Source organism: Anoplopoma fimbria, chromosome 3, assembly GCF_027596085.1.
Source record: "Anoplopoma fimbria isolate UVic2021 breed Golden Eagle Sablefish chromosome 3, Afim_UVic_2022, whole genome shotgun sequence".
NCBI classification, from domain to species: Eukaryota; Metazoa; Chordata; class Actinopteri; order Perciformes; family Anoplopomatidae; genus Anoplopoma; species Anoplopoma fimbria.
In genome coordinates this window covers 7,535,027-7,553,108 of record NC_072451.1, presented here as the reverse complement: position 1 = coordinate 7,553,108, position 18,082 = coordinate 7,535,027, and positions in this window count along the sequence as shown.

Here is an 18,082-nt window from a genome sequence, read left to right as displayed (position 1 = left end):
TCTTTTTTTATTTAAAAGTAAAAGCTTCATTCTGGATTCAAGAAAAATAGAAAAAGTACATTTATGTCAGTGAGATACTTTGATTAGTCGGGGAAGAAATGGAAAGTGAGGAAGAAGAAGGAGGGACACCGACTGGGTGAAGAGACAGAGAGGAGAGCTAAGAAACAGAAAGCTGAAGGTCAAAGATCCAAAGCTGAAAGCAAAGCGAGGGAGGAAGAAGTGCAGGCAAACAAAGATGAAAGGCGGCAGTGGTGTTGGTCGAGTGTGAGAGGATTTGTTCTCCTCAGTGTTGTTTACAGGAAGTTCTTTAAAGTTCCACAGATGGCTGCATTCACAGAAAGGCTTTTTTATTGCATTTTTTCCGAGGCCCATAAACTCCCCATACCTTAATTTATGTGTGGGAACGTATGATTGCTGCTGCCGCTTGGCTCAAAGCCGGTCTCATCTTGAGATATCGTCTAAGTGGACCGCATGCTTGCTGCAGGTTGAATGCCAAGTGTCATTATCACCTTCTGAATTAACTTTTTCTTTGTTTGTGTGTGTGTGTGTTTAAGTGTGTGTAAGTGTTTGTCTGTGTGTGTGTTTGTGTCCACTTTTAAGGTCAGTGCTTTTGAGGAAAAACAAGCACAAAATAATGTAATCTTCTGATCGACAAACACACTGTAGCACTTACAGCAAATTATACATACACGGAGGACCAAACAATGGTTGAGCTTCATGAAAATAATTCTGCATACATGTATGATGTAATGTATTAAAGATAATGTAAATATGTCCAAATAATTTTAAACAATCCATGTCAAGTAGACTTAATCAAGCATGTGATATCCTTTTTCTTAAAATATTAAAATAAAGTAATTATATAAATTATTTGAGACCAAAAAAAGCAAAAAAAAGACTAAAGTGGAGGAAAAAAATGGTGCAATTGATAATTTTTCAAGTTATCAACAATTATTGTAATCGTTTAAGTCCTTCATTAAGGAAACTTAAGATACCAAATATTTGTTAGTTAAGTTATATCAAACATGAGGATTTGCTTCTCTTCTTATCTTTATATCACTGGCGATTAAATATTTAAGCTTTTGGACATTTTGGATTTTTATTCACAATTGTTACCATTACTTGTTGAACAAATGATTAATAATCCATAAAAAAAAACAATCGTTAGTTGGTCCCCTAACTGGCATGTAAACCAGTTTGCTTCTCAGACTTTGAGTCCACAGAGGGCGTTTTAAAATACTACAAAGGCCTTCGTGCACCATGTTGAGAGCTAAATAGAGTTAAGGGCTCCTTAAGGCCTCCTCCTCGGTCTGTAAGAGATTTTGTGGGCAAGGAGTTTCTGCAGAAGAGATTTGTCTGCAATGGCCAAACCTCAACCAAATTATTTTCGTTGATTTATTTCACAGGCAAACGTAAACCATCTTATGGGTTTGTAATTAGGCTTATTTTTAGGCCTTTTTCCATTTTGTTTTACACATATGTTGACAATTGAGGCTTTAATCTGGAAAAAGATATATGTTATAGGTTATGTTTGGATGCTTGGTGGCTGCAAATCTTCAAAGATGTGCCAGCAGAGAACATGTATTTAATTATGAAATCATTCTGTGTGAGCATAACGAACTACAACTCCCTCAACTTTTGATTTAAAATTACAAATAATAAGCACAGCCGGGAAGTCATTTTCCTGCAAAGCATAAAAGATCAAAGAACATTTTTGAGCAGTTTATTCTTCTGAAATACTCAGTAATGTACACTAAATTATTGTTTAGTCAAAGTTTGTCAGATGTTTCAAAATGGGTATAAATATGAAATGGCATTACAATTACTACACAGTATGGTTGATAGTGGAAGAAAAAGGATGTTTATTATTATTCACAATCTTCATTGTAATCACTGAAACCAACTATCAAATGTCTTATTTTTCATGTCTTGATTCAAAAGTCTAGATTTTAATAAAAAATAAGATTGGAAAGTTTAGAAAAAAATCCACATAATGAGTCTATAACTTGTGATTACCATGGGTTGCAATTAAGAGTGCCTCGAAACTTGTTAGCTAGCGAGCAGTTAGTTGAAACAGTTTGCTAAAAGTAATTTATAAAATAGCTTTAAGTGATGGATACACTGTTTCAACAGTGAATGGATGAAATGACCAACATAGGCAGCTAAAAGTAATTGAGAAGTTTGGAAGATAATGGGTGAGGGTCAGTGAAGGGATAGTTGAGTTCATCTGACAGAGCTGTCGGGGTACATTATACAAAACAGTCGGGAACCTCTGGACTGTAGAAGTCAGTGTTTGTGTCTTTGGCTGATATGTAGAGATTGTAATTTATTCCTTGATGCTTCAAAAAGAGATCAGAAAAAGTCATGGATAATCCTTCAGAGCAATGCATGCTGACTTATCACTGGCTATAGAAATGTGTTTAATCTAGGAGAAGCTACAGGCCGCCTGAAGTCAAATCTCTCTGAAGCTCCTCTGTCTGCTCACACGTCATATCTCTGACTTCCCTCTATTCTCTCTTCCTGTGTCTGCCTCTTTCTCTCTTCCCCCCTCTCCCTTCCTGCTTATCAGTCTGTCCCCTCCTCACACATCGGGCACAAAGCCAACTCTAACGTCACTTCGGGAAGCCCTCCCATATGTTCAGGAAAACGTGGTGCATTGTCCACATTGACATGTGGACAAAGCACCATATGAGCCAAAAACTCTCAAAAAGTTCGCCTAGGATGTTGACAAGAGATTGAATTACGGAGTCCTGATCCAAGCCTTTGAACATTATAAGCAAAGTGGAGAAATTGATATGAGCTGCAACTTGGATAAACCAAACATGAGTAAGCTCCAGACAGACTCTGACCAATCATGTGCGCCCTTGGCCCATTCCCAAAAAAAAGTGTCTAGCCAAAATACAGCACAGCTGAGGCTGTTAAAAAATCACGGGGTAATCACAAGAGAAGCCCTGGCCGGTAGCTCTCCAGAGAGAGTGAAAAGGTAAGCCGAGGAAGAGCAGAGCTTGTTTGGGCTCCCAACACATGAGGCCCAATCTATGTGTTGAGTGGGGGGTTAATGCATTACCAGGCTGAGGTTGCAGCTGCTGATGTTTTTTGGGGTGCCTCAGAAATCACAGCCATCGCAGCACTCTGTGTTTCAAACATACCTTTTTTTTTACCTGATGCAAAGCTGGCGAGAGAAAAGCAGTTTCTGCAAACCTTATAGCCGTCATTCTAAAGAACATGCCAGAACTCGTGGATTTAGGGATTCACTTATTATATTCCGCTGAGATAGCCCGGCAGATGAGTTTCAGGCGCTGTTGCAATCAACCCGTTTTTGAGGAAAAAACATTCAGTATGCAGAAGCGGCTGCTGTGGAATAGCTTGACTCAGAAGAATGTTTCTAATGGTCATGAGAGGCCTTCGTTCCAACTTTGAAGGCTGATGGGTAACAAGCAGTTTTCTCTCTTCAGGAGCACTGATTACAATTTGATTAAAATCTGTCACGAGGTGAAGGTTAATTTTGCCTTTTTACTATACATTTCTTCATCTTTTGTCATCTTGTCATCTGTTGGGATGGACAGCGTTGCCCTTTCAGTTTTTACTTGTAGCGTGAAGAATGAACGACGGTAAATTAGAACAGAAAAGAGAAGAGCGAGTGGAGGGCATTAGTCATGTACGTACTTCCTGCTGTTATTGAGTAGCCTGGGCGGTCTGGAGCTCAGCCAAGGCAATTGTTGCTCATTTAGCTGTCAAACAGCCATCGCCCAGAGGCAGACACAGGCAAACTTTATACTTTTTACTGGTTGTAAAGTAAGACTTTATTTTTATGTTGTCATGTGAGTGGGTTTTTTGGAGACGTGTGAGCAACCCTTTGAGGTTAAAATCAGGGGTATTTTTTCCTAGCTTTAAATTGTCTCACTTTTGGTGCTTCTGTTTTCGATTTGTCGGTGTAAAGAAATGATCCTGGAGGTTTGTCACTCTTGCAGTACATTGGTACTGCATTAGTGCACATCACTATTTAAAAATAATACTCTAGGATGTCATTAAACAGATGGAGAGAGTGCAAGGGAGATGGAAACACAGATGCAGACAGGCAGACAGTGCTCAGCTATTGAGTTACCGTGACTGGCTGTCAAAGTTGAGCACTGACACAGACTTGCTTAGGGCTATCGATGTCAGCCAGCTGTGAATCCAGATAAATGTGACAGAGAGCACAAGAAAGTTTGAGCTAGGGTAGAAAACTACTGCAGCACTGGAACCAAAAGAGACAGATTTCGATAACAAAATGCTTATACCTTGTTCCCACCAAAGTAAAGCAACTTAAAATCTGCGTTTACAGACTTTGGTGAACAACTATATCATTTATGAGTCGTGTTTCTGATCAGCTTACCAATTCAGGTCAAATATTCACTCTTTTAGCTTTTGGTCTCCACCATCTCCTGGGGGTAATATCTGTCTCTTTAGCTGCTAAATGCTCCACTATATTCACCAGCCAGTCACTAACTTAGTGTGCAGGGGCTGTTAAGATGTTTTTTTACTGAATAAATAGCTCCCTGTTGTGTCTGGAAACAACACAATGAGAACAGGGAGAGTGAACCAAAACAGCAAAGTTGCGGGTCTTAAAAACCAAAACAATTAGCTTAAAGATGCCAAAACCCTCTGTGAAATTATTGGGAACTGCAGTATTGGGTGATAATAAGAGAAGAACATACATCTTTTCATTCATTGTTAAAATATAAATATTGATTGTAGTAGCTTTAGAGCTTTACAGTTGTTTCTACTATTCAGTTTCCTTTCAGAAATCTCAGGTTTGTATGCTAAAGTTTGGTACATTTGTTGGAGCATAAAAAAAAGGTATTATTTTTCTTTTTTACATAATGATACTTTAAAAAAAATACCTGGGAAGAGAAAAAGAAAGAGGGGACTGACAAGGTCCCGAACTGGATCAAAACAGATGCGTAGTGGATACATGGCATATAAATAATCACGGCTTGGGGCTTTCCAGAGCATCAGAGGTCTACGACACATAATAATAATATAATGACATTTTTATTATTATGTCTAGCGGTGTTGGACCACCTGGTTTCCAATATTTACCTGTATAGCTTGCACATAAAATAGGTTTCATTTGATGCACTGGTTCTAAAGGTAAACCCTCTCGTCCTCCATATTAAGTAAAGCAAACTCTCTTAATGGTTCAATGAATCTGCATAATGACCAGCAGCAGCAGAAACATGTAACCGAGAATATCATTGTCAGGGGGAGAGAAAGGCTGCTGTTTATTTTGGCTTGGTTACTATTATTCTTACAAATACTCTGTTGAGATGAATATTTAGAAAAAAGCCCCAGTAGTCAAATCATATTTGCTCCACTTCTTTGTATCCTCTCATACATACAAAGGTGTATGCTGTGGTTTTCATTTTACTTCAAAAAAAGTCAAATGAAGCAGTGACAACCGTCTTTTTCACAACCTGTTTAATGGGACAAATAACTGCTTTGTTAAATGTGCATAATCATTTCAATGTCATTATAAATAATGGATGCCCTTTTTTTACACATGAGCTTTCTTTGGTACTTCCCTCTTTTTGTTTTTTTCTTCCTGTCCAGCACGCTCAAGAGCTTCGTGACGGGAAGCTTGTGGTGACAAATGCAGGAACACCACACATGGCTTTAGCCTGCACTGTGTGAATAGAAAATGGAAAATCTCTTCTTTCAAACAACAGCAACAGGCTGCAAATAAAGTCTTAAAGCACCTCGGATACATCAAGCTATAAGAGAGGACTCAAAGAAGGAGTTATAGTATTATGTTAAATTTGTTCAGGCTTTCCTCCATTTTTGTTTGTTGTTTTTGAAACCTACTAATACTTCTAAAAAATGATTCAAATAAAACATGAAAAACTATCCCTCTTTGGCTCTTCACAACCAGTGAGAAATTGTTTTCTTTGAAGGGATAACAAGCCAAAAGTTGTTGGGGAACATTGAAATAAGTCATTATAGGGAGAAGTTGGCAACTGTGAGAGTAATTTCAACATAACAATTTGGAAACAAAAATGACAGTTAATAGTGGAAAATGATTTTCATAGATTGTCTTTCCAAGAAAAATAGCAGTATTTTCTTTTTGCCATGACCAGGCTCTTTCATAAATTTAGATTTTTTGTTTTTACATGTCCATATGTATGTTGACCTCAAATGTGTGAAATTGTGTGATTTAAAACGTTTTACATCCACTGTTTGACATTTGATTACTGCAGCCATGTTGGGGATTTTGGCTGCCTCACTATGTGTTTGCATGGTTTCCTTGTGTGAGACTAAAGAAATATAGGTTGTAACTCCCTGTCACCAAAAACCTGTAACCAACACAGTCCTGCACAGCTCCTAAACAGAGTGTTCATGTGCTTGATCACTCACACACACACTCTCACAAACATATCGGCCTACGTACCCACAATCAATTACAGCCTATAGATTTAAAATACTGTTTGTCCAGGTGCGCCAATGACAGAGAACTTGGCCGACTCTGCTAACAAGCATGAATGGTGTGTGGGTGTGCATGTGTTAACATTTAAAAGTTGCTGCGTGTGTGTGTGTGTGTGTGTGTGTGTGTGTGTGTGTGTGTGTATATCCCATAATCACATAGTGATGAGGGAGTAAATGTGCTTTGCCATGCTGATGTGTGCTCCGATAGACACCTGTAGACTGCAGTCTTTCTTTTTCTTTGTCCTCACCTGCGACCTTCTTTCACCACAACATGCATCTGTGTTCGTGTCATTATCTTTATCTCCACTTGTCATTCTCTCACTGCCCTTCTCCATCCTCCTCCATCCTCCTCCTCCTCCTCCTCTTCGCCCTCTCCCCAGACATATGCTACTGAACGGTTGGTTTAGCTGGAAGGATTCCTGGCAGAGTGATTTTGTTGTGATGTAATGTAAATCACATTGCCAGGGATTTCCAACTAGCTACAGCTGAGACCTGCAACAGTGTCCAACACCCGATGGCTGCTCGGCAACGCTGTTGTTTGCAGAAGTCTTTCTTATACATTCTTGATGAGAGTTCGATGGAAAGATCGATAACTCTACATGAAATAAAGCTATTGCAAGCTGCTGGTTAGCTTAGCTTAGCATAAAGACTGCAAATAGAAGGAAACAGCTAGACGATAGCTAGCGTTTAACATCTTTAAATCTGTTAAATTCTAACAAATAAAGAAACATATGTTACCGTCTTAAAGGGTTTATACTCATACAAACAAGATACACAATGTAAATATAAGCTTTAGAGGGTGGACTTTGTTTACCTTTGGACACACAGGCTAGCTGTATCCCCATTTTCAGTCATGCTAAGCAAAGCTAAGCTAACTGCTCACAGTAGCTTCATAGGCTACTTAACATGCCTACAAAAGTGGTATCTTTTCATTTGAATCTCAGCAAGAAAGTGAATACACGTATGTTCCAAAAATGTTTAACATAGTAGAGGCAGTGTCTTCCAGATGCTCTCACATGTGTTTGTCCAGAGTTTGATGGAGGGGCAGGACTTAGCTCGCTCCGTGAACAGTTCAGTGAAAGCCTGTGTTCACAGTGGCTAAGTTCCGCTCCTCACAAGCCTTTCCAGCTTTGAACTCCCAACGTTACAGCTGTAAGAAGTCAACATGGAAGCGAAAGGCTTTTTATGAAATGATGTGTTGCTACAATGGTTAATGGTGAATGGACTTTTATATAGCACCTTTCTAGGCTTTCTGGGCTTTACACTACATGACATCATTTCTGGGCTTTACACTACATGACATCATTCACCCATTCACGTGGCGATGGAACAGCCTTCTGGGAGCAATTTGGGGTTCAGTTTTGGAAAATATTGGTGTTTGGTTTTGTATAGTATTTAAATATATACATAGAGTAGCCTACATGTGTTAAATCGGACAGCACAATATGTGTAAAGGCTCAAGGAATGTACTTTCTTTCTTCTGCAATCATCCGTTTTGTCTTTTCTTCACAACAGACGGAGGGAAAAAAAAGACATAATTGGTTCAATCTGATCGGAGAAGAAAAAGAAGGATCCTGAAAAAGAGATATGGGTAAGAGAAGAAGGCAGGCGGCTGGGAGGGGAAGGCTTACTCATACAGGAAGGAAGTACAGGAAATGTCCCATCAGGAAAACAAGTAGCGATGTAATTGTGATTCCTGAGCTCATTTACTGTCTGGGTGGTCGTGAAAGCAAAGCACTGATTGTATATCCATGTGTATGTATGTGTGCACGCAGCTACCCATGTATGGTATGTGGGGGGAAAAGAAAAAGAGACTCAATGCTAAATGCTGCTTACTTGGTTCAATAAAGACTAAAAAGTATGTTAGGTTTGCTTTTGATTAGAGATGTTTTTATGTTGAGAATTATTTTATTACCTGTCCTTACCTTCACTATGTTATTCCTCTATTGATTTTATGTCTTTATTGTTATTTACTGCATGTTGTAACCTTATATTGTTTTAGGCTTTCATATTTTAAACCTGTGAAGCACAACATGCTGTACAAAAATATCTACCTATCCATCCATCTAGCTATCTATATATGCATATCTATATATCTATATATACAGATATATATATAGATATATAAATCTGCTACCTGGTGCAGCAACAATGATTCTGCAAAAGATTGTCACGTAAGTTGGCAGAAATAAAGGGAAATTAAAAAATATGCATTAAATGCAGTTCACCTAAATTATAATAAAATATACTGGCTATAGTGGTATCTAGCTTTGTATGTATTGAGACAGCTTCCACCCCCAACATAATGTAAATGAATGGAATAACGCATGTGGTGCTCACAATGGTTGTGTTAAGTGGATTGGTTATGGTGTATTTACTGTAATATGAAAAGTAGTGAAATCAAATTTGAAGATATACTCTGTTGTGAGAGTTTGTGTCCTTTTTGCATGTCCAGACTTCCTGTAACAGTTTAGCCTTATCTCTTGTTTGCTTCCCCTTGTGGTGAAAGTAGGTGGTGCAGGTACCTGGGCTCAACCTCCTGTGCCTACTGAGCTGATAACAGTTTGATGTTTTACAAACACTGGCTCAGTTCAGCAGGAACCGGAGTTAGGCCCTCTAGAAACAGCAACGGATTCCATCACCATTCAACATAGGCCTCCTGTGCTTTACACCAATGATAGTATGTGTCAATAGCCACGTTTCCATTCACATATTTGTATGCATGTTTTGAAATATCGCTTTAGAAAAGTGTAGTCAAACTTCCTCAAATGCCGAAAATCGTTTTTGCGCTTGATTATGGTTGTTTATGACTTTGTCTAAAAATAGTTCATGCGCTAAATGGATTATGGCATGACGCCTTTGCTGAATACATTTTGACATAGCGAACGTTTACCTCATATATCTAATAAGCTGTTGCAGATGAAACATGGTCTCCCTGACTGTTTACTGGCAGATTAAAGCCTATTGCGCCAACTTCTGTCCAAACTATGCTGCAGCCGAGTTTTTGTTTAAATTTGCTTTAGTTCACTTAAGTTTGCTTAAAGATTCCCTGGAAACATGTTGCCATAATACTGTAAAGTGAGCTATTTTGTCTGTAACAATATAGCTGGCTTATAGGTGTTTTTTTCCCTCTGAGGATGTCATTATTTCTTTACTGCTCTAAAAGGCCATTACACTTTTTCCACTAAGTACCATCAAGGCCATTCTCCAGTGCTGAGGAAGCACAGAACTCACATAAACGCAGCCACACATCCTCTCTGAGCGGTAACCTCTCACTGTTAGCCTGTAATGGAGGAAATCTGCTTCTGTTGGTTTGGTATTACTGAAAGATCACAGGAGCAGAGTTTTTCCAGTTGTACTTTCTACATCGGACTGCACGAAGGTTACAGGAAGACTCATTCGGGTGTCATCAAAGTCATGAGGTCCATTTCAACAACTGTTTAACGTGCCTCAATTCAGTATATTTCAGCACTTCTAGCAGCATACCTTAAAACATCCCCTTGATACGCATAATAATTGGGAATTTCATATGATGGTTAAAAGTGTTCAATACAGAATTTAGAGTGAATCTATTGTCTCGACGTAGCTCTAATCGAGAAGGTTGAGATGCCAGCTAGAAGCTAACGCGCTAACAACACAAACAATGCAAACAACCGTAATAGTGCTGACGGAACTAGCAGTGTTAACCTGGTGTGGAACGTGATGCGCGCCAGGCCAGAGAGACTCAAATAAACTATATTAATGCTCTGAATTCAGTATTGAGCACCTTTGAAACTACTCAGAAAAATTAGAAAGTTGCAGATAAGTTAAGTTTCAAAATAAGTCTCTTTGTTTATGAACATCACTAGAGTCTGTTAAAGTACAACATTGATGGAAAGTAACCAAAAACCTTTATTCAAGTATGTACATAAGCATAGTTTTGAGGTTCTTGTCCTTTCCGAGTGTTGTATGCTACTTTATACCACACAATGCTGCTAACATTGTTCAATAAAGAATCTTAAAACAAACATGTTAAGTTTGCTTTTATATCTGTTTTTACGTTTAGAATTATTTTATTACCTTTCCTTTCCTGTATATATGTTATTATACTATCTGACATCTGCAGTCACTGGTTACTTTTCCCATTAAGATAAGGTTCTTTATGAAAAGACACTTGATAAATGCATAAAATGCAATAGATTGTTAAAGATTAAACCACTTGAATTTCACATTTAGCACCTTAGATGTTTGAAGGCTACAATAATATCACATAAAGGGTACATTTTTCTGCAGGATGAGTGCTTCTACTTTTGATACTGTACATTTTGCCGCCTACGTAAATTTTGAAGGCAAGACTTTGAATAGGATTTTTTTTTAACATTATCTGTGCTTTTTACAGAAGTAAAGGATCTGAACACTTATAAATCACTTGATCACACATTGCACAGGTATAATGGTGAGATAAATCTGTAAGACATATCTACTGTAGTCTAAATTCAGCTTGGAAAAACACCTGACTGAATATTCAGCAGTTGGTGGAATATTTCACTTCTATTCATAAATCTTTCATTTTATCTTTAATAAGTAGGATATTTTATGATGGATTTGTCTAAGCCATCTTCGCAGCATCTTTGTCTGTGGGAAGGATGTGATAATAATTTGCTTCACTTATCAACAAATAAAGCACCACGTTAAGGTTCCTATAAATAACCCCAGACACATTGTTCCAACCTGGATACTAATTCTTTATAATATTTATAATTGTCTAATCATGATGTAAGAACCTCATTGGACAGCACAGCACCCGAGACTGCACCTCTTGTGCTTTAGTTTATTGCTCTGACCAAGATGTCATTTGCCAAATATATACACTGTGTACATTATAGAAAAAAAAAAAATAGGAAAATAAAGATGTGAAGTCAATGTCAGTTTTGTAATTTTAACTTTTAAAAAAACATTAAAAGCTTTTTTTGTTGCTATTTTTCTTTTCTGGTTAGATCTCATCTGCAAAAGAAAAATATTTGAGAGATTTTCAACACCATATACTTACTTTCCTCCATCTGCATTCTGCAGCCATGAGTCATGTACCTGTTTGTGTTTTTCATGTGGCCTGTTCACACATAAACATTTATAAACACACCTGCATCCACACAAACTCCACTCTTACATAACCTGTTTTTCACAGGTACATACACAAGATCAAACTGTAGATTGATACCAGCTACATACAATAGGCTCCATTTTAACTCTGACCTTATAAAATCATTAACGCACCATCAGGAAGAGTTTTTCTTTCAAGCAGTGAAAACACAGCTGTAATGTTAAACTGAAGGAGAAGCCAGTTCGCGTGATAACAGATCATCTTCCCTATGTGAGAGAAACCACAGAAACAGCTGTGTGGGTCTCTGAATGTGGGTGTGTGTGTGTTTGTGTGTGTGTGTGTGTGTGTGTGTGTGTGTGTGTGTGTGTGTGTGTGTGTGTGTGTGTGTGTGTGTGTGTGTGTTTGTGTGTTTGTGTGTGCATGTGTTGAGTTCAATCTGTGTTCAATACAAAAATAAATCATTTAAAAGCATGTGTCAAGCTTGTTTGTGACAAACTCAAAGACAAACCCAGTATGAGGTCTCAAAATGATAATTAAAGTAGACTTAACAAACATTTCTGGTTCAACTGGTTCATTTCAGGAACCATTAATCACATATGATTAAACTGGGACAAAACTGTCTATACCAAAGGTGCTACACTGTTTTTTAAATGAACATAAATGGATTTGGACAAACCTGATGAGACTCAGGCTATCTTTTTTTTTTACATCTGAACATCTAATGAAGCAATCTTGAGAGAGAGAGAGATATGGGATAAACAAAATATAATTGGTTCCAGTGTTCCAGTTGTACGCTTCACAAAACTCGGAGAAAACTAATGGCTGTGCTCCCTGACCTGACTGGTTCTGTATGCGAGACGTTTTGTCTTCTTAGCTCTGCTGGCTCGGTGACCTTTGTATGTTTTACTTGTTTATTTTAATCCTGATACCTTAGAATTAAAGCTCTAATTCACAGACAAGCTCGAAGTTCTAACTAAAATGGAAAAAGCATGATGTGAAAACAGAGCACACAATTGCTGTAAGCTATATGACCTCGTAAGACCAATATATATAATTATTATTATTATCCTCAACAAACCTGTTTTTTGTTTTTTTACGTGCACACAGGACACACTACTGCAACAAAACAGGGGAAAATACCACACTACCGCAGGCCAAATGCATGTATCATAGATCATATTTCGACAGTATTTAAATCATCAGTGTGAAAAATCATACTGCATGTGCCAAAAGACAAACAACCCCAGTCACTGCAAGAAAATAAATTACAATTAACACCAAAGCACATATTGCACATACGTTGTTGACAGCAGCATATTAGCATAAATCAGCAGGCAGACAGACTCCATGACATCACCCATAAAAGCAGATCAGCGGGAGAAACAGAAAACTGAAACAGAAACAGACAGCTGGATCAGCAACCTCGTAACTTACTGGTATTTCCAAGCGCACAAACACTGACAGATATCAGTTCAGTATGTGCATATTAGCACAAAATAGAAAAACATACTTAAAGGTCCAGTTTGAAGGATTTGGCGGCATCTAGCAGTTAGGTTGCAGAGCGCAACCAACTGAAACTTCCTAAGCGTGCAAGAGAACTATCGTGAATGACACAAAAATGCGAACGGCCCTATCTAGAGCAGGTGTTTGGTTTGTCTATTATGGGCTAATGTAGAAACATGGCGGACGGATCCGTGGAGAGGACCTGCTCATTATGCAACAACTTGCAATGCCCTTAAATATCCCTAACCTTGAGCCTTAATTTAATTTAAACAGGTGAGTTGTATATAAGAATTCTTCCAAGTGGCGTTGTCATGAATGGGGATAAAGAGAGCAAAGCCGTATTTTGCACCAGGCTAGAAACATTTCTGCTGTAAAGTTTGCTGTTTTACCATTAGTGTCTATGGTGATTAACTCGCTTTTAGATCCAACCCCAAGTGACCATTTGAGAAACTGCTATTTTTGGGACTTGTTGGCTTAATTTTTAAGCACCCGATGTTGCCTCTTGGGTATTATGCGTTTTTCTTCTTCACCTTTTAAAGTGTGTGTTTTTTGAGTTAGTCAGTCCTAAAAAGTGTTGAGTTTAACATACAGCAGTTTCTGATGGGTCGTGCAGTGTGTTTTGCTGTTGCAGTGAAAATACATTTGCAATAAGGGAAAACACAGAGTCACAGATTAGTTTGATTATCAACTCAAAAAGTATTTCCGTCGCTTCCATAAGCTTAACAGGAGAATATGGATGTACAAACAGCCGGAATGAGCTGCACTTTAAAACACAGAAGCTACACAAGGGTGTCGTCTGTAATGGAAGTATTCCTTGTTTCACTTTCAGGAGAGCAAAGGCTTCAAGGAAGTTTTATCTTGGGTAAACTACCCTAAGTAGATGAAATATTTCAAAATTCTTACCACAAGCAGATTTTTTTAAAGGGATGCTGTCTTATATTTGGTCCGAAAGGTTTGGACTGTATCCTTGAGAAAAGAATGTCAGTGGGTTGTCTGCAGCTTGCATGCTTTTACTCCATTTAACTGTCATAGCAGAAATTTAACACCCATTATTAGACATAATGCATTCCACATTATGAATGAAGAAGCTATTCACCTGAGCTTTAATAGAGACCTTTGAGGTTACGGAGAGCCGTCTAAGACACAGGAAGCTATCACACCATATTTGCTACTATCAGTGTTGATCAGTGTAATCTGCACTAAACTAAGCTTTACTACACTGACTTTTTTCTTTACTAGATTAAACCAACTTCATTCCAAGTCAATGCCAATGATATAGAAAATATATGATATAAATATATATATATATATAGGCAAGAAACAATGCCAATGGAAAGTCTTTTATGATAATTTGTCGTGATGGACACACAAATCCCCAGGTTTAACAGAAATATATTTTAATCAAAGACCAGATAGGGAGGATGTTGGGACAAACAAGGGACATTCACCTAGGAGACCGTTTAGTTATTTTAAATTATATAGGCTACGTAAAAACGTAACAAACATAGTTATTGTAACCAAAACCATGATATTTTGTGTTGGAACAACGTAGTTTTGTTGCTAAACCTGAATTGTTTCAGTGGTGGCGGCGTGTATTTTTAATACATTATACCATATAATGCGCTGATGAGAGGTTGTGGCCATTTCATGTATTTCTTTGAGATCACGTTGCCTGGTTCTCACTGTGTAGAAACAAATGTGCTAATCATTAAAACCCACCTCCAATTATCCATCAACCTATTTCTGTAGCAGTGACATCAGTCCCCTCAGTGTTTCTGCACAGGGCTCTGTTCACAACAGCGCCACATCACCTGGATCTCTCACTATAAAGACGTAATGACTCTAAGGGGCCTTCTGCAATGCTGAACACCTGTGGAGAGACTGCATTTCAGCTTGCTTGTCTCACCTGGAGCCTCCAGCTATAATTAAAAATACAAAGATAAATCTGTAAATCAAGACCAACACAGTGAGATTCATAACTCTTTTTACTTCTGCGGTCTGACATAATGGTCACATTAAGATAAGATAAGATAAGATAAGATAAGATAAGATAAGATAATCCTTTATTAGTCCCGCAGCGGGGAAATTTGAAATCTGCTGCTAACAGACTCAACGATCCACAGAGTACGAGGAGTTTGGATTTCTGCCATAATTGGCCCCTTTACACTGCTTAGACTCTAACAAGAATGAGTTGTGTTCCCTGTTCTCTGTGTAATAGAGGTTATCTGCTGTTTGCAGATGGTGCAGAGCATCTGCATCGTCAGACGGCGTCAACAATGTGTGCTGGAGCAGTTTTTAGTGTGTGAAACATTCAGGATTAAATCAATACATTTGATGATTTTCTCTCTCTTTTTTTTAGGTGAGAAGAAGAGTAGATGCTTTAAGTATCTCAGATATATTCATGAGTGACAGTGAGGGGGATCCAGCAATTTTGAAATATAAAATACATGTCTCCCAAGATCAAAGATTAATGATATCAGTGTAAAAGCTTGCAGTTCATCACCTCTTCAGATATATTCATTTGATGCTCTGTAATACAAAAGTATTGATTTTAAGAAGTTTTTAGTCTTCACGTGAAAATCAGAAACAGGGTGTCGCTTTACACAGAAAATTAAGTCAGGTAGCCTGTTCACACATTAAAATGTGTGCTGGGTGATCAGATAATGATGAACATGCAGGTTGGAATGAACCCCGCCTGTGATGTTTGGCCGATTCTGAGTTTCATAGCTTCATCCAATATTCAAACACACACAATAATCCTCTTTTCTAGCTGCATGGCCACAGATAAAATGTGCAGGCGGGGAAGCAAAATCTAATCAGAGCGTGCACAAGACCAATTTCTTTTGTAAATTGTAAACCGCAGTCTGTTTTCTGTATTATCTACAAATGATCAGGATTGGAGGACACAAGATACTATCTGGACAAGTCCCAGACAGAAGACAACGAGAGAGAAACACTGATTAGGATAAAGATTTTAATTAGTAGGAGCAGATAGAGGAACGCGGTTAATGAATCAGTTTGGTCTCCAATACTGAAGTATAGTTAACTTTGAGATTTAAGCAAATTACTTCATCATCTCACTCCTGGCAATTAACTTGACACTCCCCCAACAGACCCACACTCAGGCCTGGATGCTGCCCTAATCCGTCTTTATTCCGCAGAGGACTACGACTGATTACTGGACTGTACGACTGCAGCAAATGTGTGTCTGTTTGTGTTGATAGCCAGAGCTCAGTTGGTGATGTCATTTGTTTTTATCTCATCTGTCTGTATTATAGACTGTGGCTTTTACGAGCAGTTTTTAGACCATGAAAGGCAAGATTTACTTCGTCACTGCAGCCTCCTCTCCTGTCTGTCCATGTGTATTTCTATTTGTCTAAGTCTGTTTCTATGACTCACACAGTCCTTCTGTATTCACTGTGTAGGAATAACACATCACTGCTGAAAGAACATTGCGCTGTAGGGTCACATGGATATCTGAAGGGCACAGAGACTTTTATGCTCCCTTGAATGGTTTCTTATCTTTGTTTATTAAAGAATTTAAATTAATTCCCCTAATGCACTTTTTCAGGAAGTTAATCTGTTTAAATGCGTCATCCAAAAGCTAACAACTGTCTTTTTTTGCTAATTAATGTTTTGTCTACAAATGTATTCTGCTCTTACCTTAAATAAATAGTACAACACTTTCGGGAAACTACTTGCTTTCTTGCTAAGGCTTTCATGGGAAGATCGATAAACTATCATGTCAAGTGAAGTTTCCATGTACGTAAACTAAAGTTCTGTTTACATTCACTGTTACTCAGCAAAACACATTGTGCGTCTCTGTGAGGTAACAAACAAGTTTAATACGTTTACTTCCTCATGAAACGCTTGAAAAGCTGATTTTATTTTTTAAGATTTAAATCCTGTATACTCATGTTTGGTAGCTTGTCTTCTTGTCTGCTGACCCATTGCTACGTTTCTTGGCGTATTATCGTCTCTTTTAGTTATAGTATGAAACAATTGGCAGAAGTGTGGGTATTGTCACCCATCACCAATGTGTGTGTGCATAAGAAAAACAAAACGGAGACTCATTCATTAAAAAAAATGTCAAAATATAAATTTAAACTGTACGCATCCAAAAAAAAATCACTGTTATGTTTCGCTGCATTAACATTTCAAATGATAGCCTGCCACTCTTTAATCGGCCTACCCTCAAAGTTAGCTCAACACTTTTTTCCACACTGCGACAATATCACAGAGCTGTTACACTTATACTGAATGAAAATCAGCCAAAAGCCAAAAGCCTTTTTTCTCTTTTGATGACATTACCCCATAATTCAGGCTGACATATTTGGTATTTTTGGAAACCATGGCAATTTGAGTTGAGCTGAAAATAAAGTTTTATGGGTTCAAACAGTGTTTGTCTTTGCAGTTGGAAATTATGAAACCACCCAAGCTTCTATTGGGAGATGAAGGACTCCCCCATGAGGAAAGGCAATCCCCATTTTTATAGCACATTTCATTACAGGTAAGTTAATGGGTTTTATATAAAAATGCATAAAGCAACAACAGACATGATAATATAATAACAGTCTTGGAATTAATAAGAGTATTGTACAACTTAAATATAACTATCAACCGATGCTTTTGCAGAACAACAGGTTGTTTATCATATATTTGAGTTTAAAGCAAAGACTGTTTCCTGTTCGTTACTTACTGCTTTTTGTATTGTAACCTATTAGAGAGCTCCCTCTAGTGATTAATCCTTTGAAAAATGAATTACACTACATGTCCACTGCTGCAGGTAAGCTGCTCTCAGACCTGTGTCTGTGTTGAACTCTGCAAGGGTTTGGAAAATGGGGTGAGAACATCTGAACACTCACAGCTATCTTTTATGTCAAATCTGTATATATTCCTGTTGGATGAGGAGGCATTTTTTACAGTGTCCTCTCACATATATCTTGCAGGTACAGCAATTAAAAAACTTTCTATAAAATTGTAAATCAAACTGAACCAACCACAAGTTGGGTGTTTGCCTGGGAAAGGCAGGTCTAA